This window comes from Meles meles, chromosome 9 (assembly GCF_922984935.1).
Source record: "Meles meles chromosome 9, mMelMel3.1 paternal haplotype, whole genome shotgun sequence".
NCBI lineage: Eukaryota > Metazoa > Chordata > Mammalia > Carnivora > Mustelidae > Meles > Meles meles.
Window position 1 is genome coordinate 27127188 of NC_060074.1, and position 15027 is coordinate 27142214.

The window sequence follows — 15027 nt, forward strand, 5'->3', positions numbered from 1 at the left end:
ACAGCTGTAGACTTGGGTCATTTAAAACTTAGGTTTGTTTTCTTGCCTTTCTTCATAACCCTTTTACCCCTCAGTACACACAGACCATCAGGGTCATAGACATGGGCAAGCTATCCCAATGAGTCATCTACAAAGCTGTTATAATGCCTTTAGAAATATTGGAGCCAGAGACAGAGAAGCATGCAAAATCTCCACACCAAAATATCACTGGTGTGAAGTTGAGCCCTATGAATCATAAGAAAACTACCCCTTTGCTGCCATCTCCTTGAATTATTTATTCCTACAGGCTCTAAGGAGCAAGGACCTAAGTCTGGGTCTTGATTAAGTTGGGGTGCCTGCTTGTATGAATCATTCCTCAACACCCACCCTGGATGCTGACCCCTGGTCCAAGGTGAGTGGTTGGAAGAGAATACTACAAAAACAACTACAAAATAATATGTATATTACGGATATCAGCACGCCCACTCTGTCACAAAAGAGAATTTCTTTGTTATAAAAATCCATCTGCTCTCAAAGAAAATTCTCTGTGCACCACATTACCCTGTGCCTGATTCTGACATTGCACGAATAATGATCTCATCATATATTCATCTCCCTCTATAAGACACAGAGCACCTTGAAGGCAGGGACCAGTATTTATGTTTGCAACTTCAGCATATAAATATAGTGCCTAAAGCCTACTGGGTGATCAAGAAAATGAATTCTAAGTGAAAGAAGGGCCTTTTTGTTTCAGTGAAGCGACCCTATTTCTCCCCTTCAACCAAAACAGATTCATGTAAGTGCTCTCAGACATGACTGGATATCTACTTTACCTAAAATTGAACTTCAGGGTCTTGTAAAATGCTAATCCTCATAAAATACTAGTTTCAAGTATGTCATGCAAGTAAATTGGGGTAGGAGATAGAAGAGCCATACAAAACCTGTATTCAGAGTTATAGAAAGGGGTGATATCCATAAGACTGTCTTTCCCAACCTTTCCACTGAAAGGAAGAAGATTCCTAAACAGGAGGCTGCTACGCACAGGGAGCAACAACAGGGCTATCTTCAGAAAGACTGGAAGGCTTGAGGGCTCTATTTTGAATATAATGTAAATCCTGAAAAGCACCTCAGTGAGTGTCTCCTAATGCTGTTGATAAAACAAAAGTTGTGAGACCCAAGAGTAAAAGCCAATGGGTCTCCATTCAAGTATTCAAAAAATGTAAAAATCAATGGGTCTCCATTCAAGTATTCAAAAAATACTTACTGAACGCTGACACCAACGGTAGGCAAGGCATTGTGTTGGAAGATGGCAACACAAAAATGGATTGGTTGGAATCTCATCCTCAAGAGCCTAGTACTATAAATATGTACGTAATCATAATATAAGGTACAAAATAATAAATGTTACAAAGGTGTAAGAAGTTTGCTGAGTGTTTAAAATAAGGAGGTAACTATGTTTATGGCTTAGCGACAACTGGAAGGTGGGGAGAAGTAAAGAAGCCACAGCTCCAAGAAAGCCCTTTTCAAAAAGTAACATTTGAACTGGATTAAGATATAAGTTAAGACATAAGAGGAGGGGATGCTGAGTACTTTAGTTCTTCCATTTGACTGGAGCATAGGTGCTTGAAATTAAGCAGCTGGAAGATAAGTCTGAAAGGTAGGCTAGCTCCAGATCATAGAAGGCCCTGAATGCCAATCTGGGAGAAGATTTACTCATTGACCAGTTATTTGTTTTAATGGTTTTAAAGATTTGGAGCTGAAGGTGAAGGGCGGTAATAAACTTTATCACTGAGCAGGTTAATTAACTGGATGCGATTTCATTGCTAACAGGTGAGAAGCAATCAATATTTTTCATTTCATGCCAGAAAGTTCTCAGCTCCTTAATAGATTTAGTCTTTTAAATGAGGTTGTTTTTCAAATATATTTTATTACATACAGAGATGTTGGGGTCATATGAATTAGAAGAGTAGAAGAATGAGAGGCTCCAAGGAATAGTCTTTAGGAATAAATACCAGGAGATGAAGATTTCAGAAAAGACTTATGGAGGTCATTGCACTTGCTTCTCCAAACAGGGGAGTCCTAAAGTGATCTTATACTAACTGCTATTGTTTCTTCTTTATCTGGACAGATTGTACTAAAGCTAGAAGACATTTTACAGAGACTGAAAAGAAAACAAAACAAAAACAAACAAAAAAAAAGAGGTCCAGAAAGATTAGGTGGCTCTGTGCCCAAGATCCCACAGCAAAGTAAGTGTCAGAAAAGAGCTCAAACTTCTACATCTTGTGATCTTCAGTGTAGTTTGCTTTCTACTATATCAGTTGGGTCTCTTCAAACATACAGTTCATCAAGAATAATTGCAGAATTAAAGTTATGCAAATTATCAATAGCTACCATGTACTGAGCCACATGCCTTTCTCATATATACTTAGAAATATCTGTGCATTTATTAAAAATAGAAATTATTAGGTGCCACCTAGGTCTACTGAATAAGAATTTCTTGAGGGGAACCTGGGAAAATGCATTTTAATCAATGCCTTATCCAAGTGATTCTTTTATTTTATTTTAAGATTTTATTTATTTATTTGACAGAGAGAGAGATCACAAATAGGCAGAGAGAGGGGGAAGCAGGCTTCCTGCTGAGCAGAGAGTCCTATGCAGGACTCAATCTCGGGACCCTGAGATCATGACCTGAGCTGAAGGCAGAGGCTTTAACCCACTGAGCCGCCCAGGCACCCCGTGATTCTTTTATTTTAAAAACTTGTTAGGTAGTGGGTATTTTCCTTATTTGGGGGGGTGAGAAAACCAATGCTCAGAATAACTAAGTCTAAGATTATACAGCTGGTGAATGCCAAAGCTGAGATTGTAACACTGTCTCTCAACCTAAAGTCTATGTCTTCTTATGATGCCGCAGTGCCTTTTAAATTAAATTTCTTTTCCACATAGAATCTCCACACCATTATTATCTGTCTGCCATATTGTGTCCCATGTTTAAAACTCAGGCTAAGGTAGTGGTAGGCAGCCTCTAAAAGGGTTCCCAATGATCCCCATCTCCTGGTTATCAAGCCCTTATGTAATCCCCTCCTTTTGAGTGTGGGCTGGACCTAGTGACTTGCTTCTAGTAAATAGAATACAGCAAAAGTGATGGCATATCACTTCAGAGGTCAGATTACGAAAGGCAAAAGGCTGACTTTCATCGTGCTCTCATTCTCTCTCGCTCTTCTCACTTGTCCACTCTCATGGACGTGTTGTGAGCTGCACTATGGAGAGGCAGGGAATGGAGGATAGTTTCCAGCCAAGAGCCAGCAAGTAACCAAGGCCCTTAGTCCAACAGCTCATGAGGAAGCAAATCTAGCCAACAGCCATATGAGTGAGCTTGGAAATGGATCCTTCCCCAACTGAGCTTTGAGATGACTGTAGCCCTGGCCAACAGTTCAACTGTAGCTTCATGAAAGAAGCTAAGCCAGAGGACACAGCTTAGTTCTGCCTGAATTCCTGACCTACAGAAGGCATGAGATAAATGTGGTTGTTTTAAACCCTCTGTACTCAATCACAGCCTCTACCCCAACACACACATACAGAGACATCTACCTCTCAGCCAGCGTCCATTTCCTAGGATGTAAGGAATACGTGAGTATTTGAGTAGATATCCAACTGCAAGTCTTGGAAGAAATAAAGTTTTGGGAATCCCTCACTGAACCTGAGGACTTGGTAGAGACTAAGCCCCTCATTACTGAGAATTCATAAGAAGGAAATGCTTCAGACAGGAAGGGAGATGCTAGCTAGCATCATTTCCTTCCATTTCCTCTTCTAGAATTTAAGCTCATGGGGCAGGGATTTTTTTGTTGTTGTTCATTTCAATCCCATGTAACTAGGTCAGTGATGGCATGTAGTAGGTGCTCAATACTCACTTGTTAAATGGATTGTGACCATCATCACCGTCACCAAAGTCATTACTCCAGGCCCTAGACCTCTTTCAGTTGTGGATCACAAGAATCCAGAGCAATTATTACAGCCTCGCCTTAACCAAAAGCCCAGGCTCCTCCTTATCTAAGCTTTTTACTGAGCCACTGGTAAGGGGTCATCTGAAATGGTTTTAATTTTCTCTTCTACTTCTGCCCCTGACTCATTGTCACGGCACTCCATCCTTCTCAAGGAGTTTCTAATGAGTAAAAAAGTGCCCCAAATGTAAGAAACACACTAAGTTTGGGGGTAATTTCTTACACAGCAATTGGTAACTCTTACATAAGGGCACTGAGAACATCAGTCATTGTGCCCATGCTTTCTATGCCCCAAGCCACTCTATTCTGACCTCAGACAGTTTGATGAAGATGCAATGCAAGTATAAATGTGAGTACTCACCAGGAAAAAGCACAAATATTTTGTATGCTTAGCTGGCGGACTGAACTTAAGACCTAAGAGCGCTCCTCTGAAGCCGAAGTATGCCTCTAAGATGACCTGTGGTGCTTGTTAAAAGTGCAGATTTCCCAGTAGACCCTCGCCTCCAGAGATTTTTACTTCCTCGTCTATTATAGACTTGGGATATGTATTTCCTACTAGTTCCTTGGGCAATTCTGAAACCGGTGGTACTTGAGTTCCACTGTGGAGAAACTGACTTGGAAGATAAAGCTCAAAGTCAGGCCCCCACCCTCCAGTTACCAGCCACTACATGGGCAGGGTGGCCACTTCCCTGCTAGAAGTTGATATTCTTCCCCAGACATGAGTGAGGAAAGAGCACATTCCAAATCAATATCAAAAAGAGGCAACATAATGATATGGACAAGTGCTGAGCAGAGATTTGTGCATTCACCACTAGAGTCCTAGACTGTTCTCAGTGATGAGGATACAATATGGAGCAAGATAGATGAAGGCCTTGCTCTCACAAAGTTCACATCCCAGTGTGGAAAACAGAGAAAGAGGCAAATAAATAAGTTAATTTCATACTGTGATAAGTGCTAGAAAGAAACTAAACAAGTTATGGGGCGCCTGGGTAGGTCAGTCCATTAAGCAACCAATGGTATCTTAGCTCTGGTCTTGATCTCAAGGTCATGAGTTCAAGCCCCACGTTGGACTCCACATGGACATGGAGCCTACTTAAGATAACAATAACAAAAACAGCAGCAGCAACAACAACAATAATAATAAAGAAACTAAACAGGGTAATGTGTGATAGGGAATGACCCACTAGCCAGTGTGTAGACTGGAGGGTAATAGATGGTGAGGATAGGGAGGGCTTCTTGAATTTCGACCTAAGATGTGAAGAGGAAATAATGATGTGAAGATCTGAGGCAGCATTCCAGTTAGAGAAGCAGCAAGCACAGAGCTCAAGGCAGGAATGATGTAACTTGTTAAGGGAACAGCAAAAAGGCCAAAGTAATGGGAGACTAAGGAATGAGAAGAGGTGATGGGAGATGAAACTGGAGAGAACAAGAATTATATCATGTAGAGACTGTAAAAATGGTGAGAGAGATTGCGTTTAATTCTAAGTGAACTGGGAAGCCACTAAAGAATTTTAGGTAATAGATTTCTATTTTTAAAAGGTCACTCTGGTTGCTTAGTAGGGAAAGAATGAGAGGTCCAACAATTTCTTGAACGCTTACAAGATGCCAGACACTGTGTCAAGCACTTTATATGCTTTTTCTCATTTAGTCTGCACCAAAAAACGTATGGATTAGATATTATCATTTTCCCCATTTTATAGAGAGGAAACTGAGCTCAGAGTATTAAGCAACTTGCCTGAGATCAAACAGCTGATAAATGACTATGGTCATTAATTTCAGTGGTCACCAATATTTCTGATTCTCTTCCCTTTCCTGGATACATGGAAAACTGTATTTCTCGCCTCTCTTTGCAAGTGGGGAGGGTTTGTGACTAGTGTTGTCAATGGGTTGTGACTTCAAGGGGAAAAGTACTCCCAGGCTGACACATTTCAGAGCCAGCATGTGATCTGCAATCCTGATTCCTCTGCCTGTGCAGTCATGATAGCATGTGTTGAGATGGGATGCCATTGGATTAAAGCAGACTACATGAAGGGAGCTGCCCTGCAGAGTTACTCAGACCTGCACTGACTTGGTGGAGAGGCAAAATAAACTTTTATTGTGTTAAGAAACTGGAAATGTGGTGCTGTTTGTTACTGCAGCACAACTTAACCATTTCAAGAATGGAAATAGACTCCTGTGTTATATGAACAGTTTGCCCTCTAATCAGCTGTGCGACTTCAGAGATCAGTTGTCCTCTGGGTCTCAGTTTTCCAGTCTGTAAAATGTTAGCTTGGGATGAGAAGAGTGATGTGGTTCATTCCAGCTGTGCCACTGAGTGAAATACACCACGTTAGCCTGAATTTGAGCCGAGCTCTTATATGTTAGTGGAAAATAAATCTCTGGTTTCCCTCTTACCACATGCTATGGTCACTTGATACCAGCTCAGCACTTCCTTTTCCTCTGTAAGCCTCCTGACTGGTGCCTGAAACCACCTGCATGGCCTCCTTTCCATGCCACATTCTTAGCTCAGAGCCATCTGTTGGGGTTTTCAGTTTGGGGATGCTCCTGGAAGGGAATGACTTGCCAGCCTGCTCCATGTCATCACAGCCCTCCTGCACTCCTACTGTATCAATATCTGCTCAAGCTTCTCCAAGTTCTGTTCCTGGGAAGGCAAATTGTATTATTAAATATTCAAAAAGCCTGCAATGACACAGTGAACATGAAAGACAGAATCTGGTTCTCAGTTGTGCTGAAAGGGCAGTTGCCTGCTCAGAGTCATCCTTGGACAAAGAAAGGAGTGGTCGTAGCTGAAGAGTCCCCAGGCTCCACTGGATGTGCCTTTGATGGTCCATCCCAAACCTGGTTCCAGAACATGAGGGCTTTTGTCCTTTGTGGGGACCAAACCCTTCACCAACCAGCTCTCTTTGGGAACAGTGACATGTGACTCTGCATGGAATTATAGGCACCTGAGATGTACACATACATATGTAATGCTAAACAGAAATATAATCTGTATTTATACCATGAACTCCCCCTGGTTCACACATGTACAATGACACCCACACCCGGCAAACTTTAGCCATGTGCTATATATAACCCATTTTAACAGAAAACTCAATGCAATGTGGCTTTAAAAAGAGCCTATTTTAAATGGCTGTCTGATGTGCACATGTAGATCGATAGCCAGACAGATAGAAATATTGATTTTTAGATACATACATAACAATAATAAAACCTTGAATTTATATACCCTCCTTGTCCTGGGGAATTCACAGGACATGTTGTCTTTCCTATGTGGAGAGCACAAAAGTTTATTTGTGCATGAGATGTGAAAAAACCAAAGAAAGCCCCTTAGTATCCTGATTTATGCTAACTTACACCTCATACATCCTAAGTGTCTGGATTCCCTCCAAAATAAGAAAGACCTGAGCTCTATAACCAATACCAAGAAGAAGATATAGATATACGTAATACCATCCCTGTGCAGGCTATATCACTATATTCTAAACAATATTAACTGGAAATTTTTAAACTGCACCTTCAATTCCTGTGATATTTATCATCTCTACCTTTTCAGGCTGGATATAGCTATGAATATAGAGAGTTACTACATGACTATTTAATTGTGCCAAAATCCATTAAGCTATCCACTAAATATTTGTGCACTTTACTGTGTATGAGTAAATAACCCTTTATAAGAAAGTAAGAAAACACAAATTTGCCTCGAGAAGTCCAGGATGCACTCTCATAAACTGGAGTCAAGTTAATAAAGGGTATAGTTTATGCGCGTGTCTCAGAATTCAGTTAGTGAAGATAAAGTGGGACAGAGTCTTGAATCTGATAGTTCGTGGTTGTGTGACCTTGGCCACCTCACTCAACCCTTCCATGCCTATTTCCTTATCTGTACACAAAATAGAAACAATCTTGCTGCATGATATAAAGATTAAATGAGAAAATTAATGTAAAACACTTAACGTGGTTTCTGGCACACAGCAAACTCTCAATAACAGTTGGCTGTTCCCCTTATGATGCAGGGACCCCTAACTCCTTGTGCGGACACAGCCAGAGACCACTCAATGCATGGCACTCTTCACATGCTGCAACGTCTGCCCCCCACCTCCACCACCACCACCACCAAAAGCATCTGCAAAAACAAAAGGTTTAAATATGATCAGAAACCTAATGAGGGACTTTTTAAGGTCCTGATTGTCCAACCCCATCCATAACAGCCAAATGAATAAATTTTGGTCTTCCAAATTTCCAGCTGAGCATCATGTTTTTTCCAACATCTTCAGCAAACAACACAACATCCCCCCATCACCAACTCCCCTACACTAACGTGCTGTCACACCTCTGCTCTGGTTTTCTAATCTTGAAAAAACTCTACCTCATGGTCCTGTCACCTAGCAATTTCCTTTTATATACACCCCGACAGTTCTGATGCCCCAGAAAAATTAACTCGGCCAAAACATTCTGTTCCAATTTACTTAGGTGGGGAACATGTGTGAGCAGTGTGTGTGTATAGAATGAACAAAGACATGGGCTTTGTAGTAAGAAAGGCCTGGATGCTCCTCTTAGGCATGTCTCTCAGGGCATGTCATGTGACCTCTCTGAGCCTTAGTTTCCTTATCTAGAAAATGGCAACATGGATCCCCATCTTAGAGGGTGTGATGAGAATGGATAAGAACACACATATCAAGTAAGTGCCAAGCACAATTCCTAGCATTAACACTACTGACCAGAAACAGAGGTTACTGCTAAGTAGGACGGAACATGATGCAAATTCCTTGCTTAGGAGACAGTTTGCAGTTCTGTTGGACAGGATAACTTTTTATTAGGTGAAATAAAATTGTGTGCCTCCTTGAGAATTATCTTCTCTGAGCATTTTCATTGAGAGTTGGTCCTAGCTAAGACTGGAATGATTTGTGCAATTCATACATACTTGTGAAATTCAAGCACATTATCTCTTACTGACAAACCATAATGACTGTAATAAACAGGGAAGCCTCTGTTCTAATAAACAAGTAATTATAGTTGACAATAAATGTGTAAACATGATGCTAATTAGCAAATCCTTCCATAGCTGTTTCCAGTTTGGGGACCGATATACATATGCTTGGGAATATGGGTAAGACTGGATGGTCCATGTTCTCATCCATAGGTATACGAGTATATGGGCTATTGGCGCCACCTCCTTTGTCAATCCTTTTTCACCCACAATAGAATTATCTTCTTCAGTGGAGAAAACAAGGTCATCTTAGCATCTTGGTTTCCAAAGTAATCCCTTTAAACTCGGGTTTTCTAGTAACTTTATGGAGCTGTGATTTATTACCCAAAGTGCCTTTAGATATGGGGACACCGGCCTCATTACCTGGGTTCTTTCCAAAACAAAGACATGGCCTGTCAGTCCTGGAATTTGGGAATGGCAGGTAAAAGAAGGCTGAAAAGAGAAAATGGTTGAGGTTAATAAAATTTCTTAAACCAACAAATTGTCTTTATTGAACTAAGAAGGAGAAAAACCACACAGGGAGATAGTGCCCAGAATGGAGGTTCTATCCTGTTTGCAGGCAGAAGTGTTATAGCTTGGAACTTCTCTTCCAAAGTAGAGAGCAGTCCCATCTATGCTTCCCTAAAGATGAGCTTCAAACTTATTTCCAATGAGGAGCAGCTGCAATTAATTCCCTGGCCATATGCAAAAATGCCAGAGGCCCTAGTTATAAAAATTTTCCCAAGGAATCCTTTTTTTTCTTTACTATTTTTTGTTGATATAATGACCAAAAGAAAGACAGGCATGATGTTTTCCTGATCTCTTTCCTAACTCTTTTATTCCTCTAGTAAGAGGGTTTATAAGTATCACATTCCATTCGCATGCTCCCTTTCTCTCATCTTTCCATGGTGACAACTTCTAAGAAGTCTTCTTGGAGAAAGAGGCAGAGAGAAGCAATATTGCTCAGTGGTTAAGGACACTGCCTATTGGCTCAGAGAGACTTGAATTTGATCCCAGCTTCTCCACTCTTTCAGTCAGCACAGGTTAGGTTATGTTGCAGTAACAAATAGCACCACATTTCCAGTTTCTTAATACAAGAGTTTATTTTGCCTTTCCACCAAGTCAGTGCAGCTCTGAGTAACTCTGCTGAGCAGCTCCCTTCACGTAGTGCTCAGCAGGGCAGGCTGCTTTAATCTAATGGCATCCCATCTCAACACATGCTATCGTGACTGCAGAGGCAGAGGAATCAGAATTGCAGGTGACATGCTGGCTCTGAAATATGTCAGCCCAGAAGCACCTTATTACTTGAAGTCATAAACCACTGAGAATGCTAGTCACAAGACCTTCCCCAATTGCAAAGAAAGATGAGAATGATAGCAATATGTATCTATCTATCTATAGATAGGTATATTTCTATATATTTCATTATTCAGGAAATATTGGTGACCACTGCATTAATAACCATAGTTACTAGCTGTTTCATCTTGTTACTTAACTGTCTGAGCCTCAGTTCTCTCAGCTATGAAACAGGAAAAAGAATAGTATTTAACCCATAAGTTTGTTGTGCAATTAAATGAGGTGAAGCATATAAGGCGTTTGGCACAGTATCTGGCATCTTATAAGTGTTCAAGAAATGGTAGGTAGCATTATCAACTACAACGTCGTCAGCACGCTTTCTACTTACTTAGACAATAGGGTACAAATGTTGGCAGTGACTGGAAGTGGAGAGGGATAATAACCCTCAAATCCATAATTTTATCTAGTAGGCTTCCCAAGAAGGCTAGGAACTAAAGAACAAGTATGAATGACTATCCTTTAGACTTACAGAACACTGGGTGTGATCAAGGCATGTAACACCGGGTATGACAATGTGGCTCAGTGGATCCTGGACCTGTCACCTGCCTATTTTTTTAATTAGTTTCAGAGGTAGAATGTAGTGATACATCAGTTGTGCATAAGACACAGTTGCTCATTACATAAAGGGCCCTTCTTAATGCCCAACCCCCAATTATTCCTGCTGCCCCAGCCACCTCCCCTCTAGTGACCCTCAGTTTGTTTTTTAGATTCAACATCTCTTATGGTTTGCCTCCCTCTCAATTTTTATCTTATTTGATTTGTCCTTCCCTTCCCCTATGTTCACCTTTTTTGTTTCTTAAATTCTACCTATGAATGAAATCATATGGTATTTTTCTTTCTCTGACTGACTCATTTCACTTCACATAATACCCTCTAGTTCCATCTGTGTCATTGCAAATGGCAAGATTTTATTCTTTGTGATGGCTAAGTAATAGTCCATTGTATATATGTATATACCACATCTCCTTTTCCATTCATCCATATTTTCTGCCACCTGCCTATTTTATGAGTCAGGATTCTTAGAGGAACCAGACAACACACTCTAAGACTTTCTACTGAAGCCATGGTATACAAATGTGTAGTTAAGAATAAGGGACGCAATAAGGAGTGTTAAGCCACTCAAGAAGGTGACTTCCAGGGGTTAATGGCCCCTTTAGTTCTGAAGGATCAAAGGGAGGGACTGGTATGATGGAGTCTAAATGAAAGAAGCATCATGAAAGAAGAATGACTCAACAGAAGCACTGGTCATAATGGAATGTAGCCACTGTAAGAGCAGTGACAGCAAAAAAGAATTGGGAGAAATAAATATCTGAATCTCTCCTCCCTCCCTTTCACCTCCTGGTGATGTCAACTGTAGCCCAGCCATAAGCCAGAGGACAAAGGGGTCTGGTTGATGCAGTGCATAGAGCTCAGTTCTAGGGAGGAGTAGTCATCTGAGGTTGGGGACGCACAGCACACTTGTGCCTCAGCTCTCCCTCTCTCTGAACACTTCTTAGCCACCACCTCTTTCATTCCTTCCCTCTTCTCTTCCTCTCCTGCTTTCACTGTGCCAGGCTGACTGAGCATCTCCTTAGGTGAAAGGAGCTGCCTGGATGGAGGTAATTAAAACCACAGGACATCTACCTACTGTGTGCAATGAAGAATTCACTGGCACCAGTCCAGAGTCTTCCTAGACAGTCCCATTGACCTCCCACTGCTGCTGCTGCTATTTTGAGTCCAAGTGCAAACACAGTTCTTGCCTCCGTAGCCTCTTGATGAGAGGAGGTTGGGTGCTGGGCATCTGTTGTTTTGCTGCCCAGCATCTATTCACTTCATCTTGATTACCATCCCCAGCTCTCTCTGCAGTATCATTCTTTCTTCCCCCACTCTCACCTTCAGGTAGGGTTGACTCATCCTGGCTCAGAGGTAGAACATGAGACCTAGGCTTAAGCCAATCATTGTACCTCATCCTCCCATACAGAACAATGGGGCAGGGGGTGGACATTATAGTGATATTTTCTTAGAAATGCTGGGACGAAAGCTGTTGTTTTCTGGATAGAACACCGTAGAAGACATTGTGGTTGACTCTTCACTAACCACTCCATTCTGGGTAATTATCTAAGCCGACGTTTTTCAGTCTCAGCACTACTGACATGTAGAACCAGATAGTTTTTGTTCTGAGGGTTGTTTCCTGTGCTCTGTGGGATGCTTAGTATCATCCCTGACCTCTACTTACTAGATGCCCAGTCTATGCCCAAAAGTGTCTTTTGTGACATGTTGTGAGACAACATCTTCCCTGGTCAAAAATCATTGGTCTAAGCTAATATGATAATTGCATTCTACTTGTCAGTTGTTGGTTGAAAAATGGGCAAGTGGAACCATTCTGTCCCTTGAGACATGAAAAGTCTTCTAGAAGATTCTGGAAACATTTCCTTTTTCTGAAGAAAAAGCAGGAGGAAGAGGAAGTTTTACTTCTTTTGCTGTGTATTGCAATGTCTAGACATGACAGTTGGAATTCCAACAGCCATGTGTGACCATGTGGGGGAGGGACCATTCTGAGAGAAAAATTGATACTGAAAATAAAGGAGTAGGAAAACTTGGCTCCTTGATGACATTTTCGAGGCACTTAATTAACCAATCTGGATCGTGCTACATCTTTGGATTTTTTGTTGAGTAAGGGGAAGATTTTCCTCATTGATTAAGCTAACTTGAATCAGGTTTTCTGTTGTCTGCTGCTCAAATTATCCCTGCCAATGAAGACTTTAATGTGGATGTATGTGACCCTGAGAGTTCCTGGATGTGCTTTTGTGATAAAAGGAAGATCCTACCTAAGAGTTGAGAAAATACAGATGATGCAGAGCTGAGAGGAGAGAAGAAATGTATTTTAGTAACGATGGTTCAAACATATGAGACAATACATCTTCCTTGCTTGGGTTTAGTCCATTAGAGTTGGGTCTTCTGTCCCTTGCAATAAAAAAATTGCCTGGGTGGCTCAGTGGGTTAAAGCCTCTGCCTTCGGCTCAGGTCATGATCTCAGGGTCCTGGGATCAAGCCCCGCATCAGGCTCTCTGCTCTGCAGGGAGCCTGCTTCCTCCTCTCTCTCTGCCTGCCTCTCTGCCTAGTTGTGATTTCTCTCTGTCAAATAAGTAAAATATTTTAAAAAATGATATAACTGATACAGATGGAAGAAGAGTAGAGCCCTAACATCAGAAAGTCACCTCATAGTAAGCAAGAGATGTGAGTACTTAAGATACCAGTTCACCCAAATTAATCTGAACCTTTCGGATGTGTATATACCAGCGAGTAAAGTAGAATAAGGCATTTCGCAACCTCCCCAGCCTACCTCCCCAAGTATACAAAATATTCCTGCCCAAAATATTAACAACATTAAGCAAAGCATGGCCCTCAAATATGGACAACTTCTCCCAGTTTTGAATTCCACTGACTCATGCTAGATTTTGTCTAGATGCTCCCTGTAGCTATTTGATCGAATTGAAGGCTGTTGGATCCCTAAAAGGAAAGAGTAAAACATAAACTTAGATACATCCTATCCGACTTTTTCATTTTTGCACAGGAGGAAACCGAGGATCAGGGAGGGGGAATGATGACCAAGATCACACAGTTCCTGAGTGGCAGAGCCCGGACCAGAAGCCACGTGTCCTGACTCTTACCACTCCTAGTCATCCTCCCTCGCTTCAGCTACCAGATATCGCATCGCGTTTTCTGGAACGGTCCCTGCAGAGACTGGGGACTTGGCCAGGCTTTCCTGAAGTGCTAGCAACCACTGTCCCAGCATCCAAATATTCTCAGTCGGTGGCGCCCATGAAAACACGGGCTTCGGTATCTGGAGCAGCTGTGTCCGCAGCCCTGGGAAGCTCTGGGACAGCCGGGACCGTCCTCCCCAGCTGGGATGAAAGGGCTTTCTGGTGAAGCTAGTTTAGCTGCCTGCCCTCCCTTCGGCTGAGCCAGAGCCAGCTGCATGTTGGAGGGGGCTAGCTGGAGACAGCAGAGTGGGAGCACGGGCCCTCCCGGTGGCAGGAGGCACAGCATCCTTTGTGCCACTGAAAATTCCATCCACGTTTAAAGCTGACACAGGTGGAGTGGGCGGGCCTCTGTGATTTGATGGGTTCTCTGAGGTTCTGGCTGCCTAAAAATATCTTCTCTACCCACCTGCCTATGACACCCTCCCTTCTTACCGGGCCTGTGATTCCTGCCATTAGAGTCTCGAAGGCCTTAGACGACAAAGGATGGAGCATGTTTCCCAGCAGGTCACGGTGAAAGCAGGTTTCCTGGGAGTGGAAGGGAGGCCCTTGTGTATGCTCCTTTTAGCACAAAGAGCTAATACTGCCAGGAGCTCGGAGAAGACGAGACTGGCCTACTTTAGAGTTTTGGCTCCTACTGAGACGTCAGTCACTCAATTCATTCATGCCATATGACCAGGGCTTTGAAGAAATTAGGCAGCAGGCTTTAACAAAACTAAGGTGAAGATGCTGACAGGTGGGGAAGATTCTGCCTCTCCCTCGCATTCCTATCTAGGTTTCTTCCCCCGTGGGAACCGGGGTGCAAGTTGGGGAACTTTCCCATGCGCCTGCTGCAGAAGCCTTCCAGAGCTCTGCAGGGTGCTCCAATCATTGTTGCTCCCGTTTCCCCCTAAATCCTTTCCCATTTCCTTTTGTCGTCACTTCCCTTGGGCCAATCCCAGAAGGAAATTGAAAATCCTGGCATGCTCCTGAGGAGTAGAGGGATGAA

The 15027-nt window shown here is 42.3% G+C and overlaps 1 long non-coding RNA gene across 1 annotated transcript; it reads left to right on the plus strand.

Moving 5' to 3' along the window:
• The first annotated feature begins 316 nt into the window (after positions 1 to 316).
• Positions 317 to 14189, plus strand: LOC123951040. Its single transcript, XR_006820330.1, has 3 exons — positions 317 to 391; positions 2108 to 2225; positions 13853 to 14189. It is a non-coding gene; the product is annotated as an uncharacterized LOC123951040 (long non-coding RNA).
• The last annotated feature ends 838 nt before the right edge of the window (positions 14190 to 15027 follow it).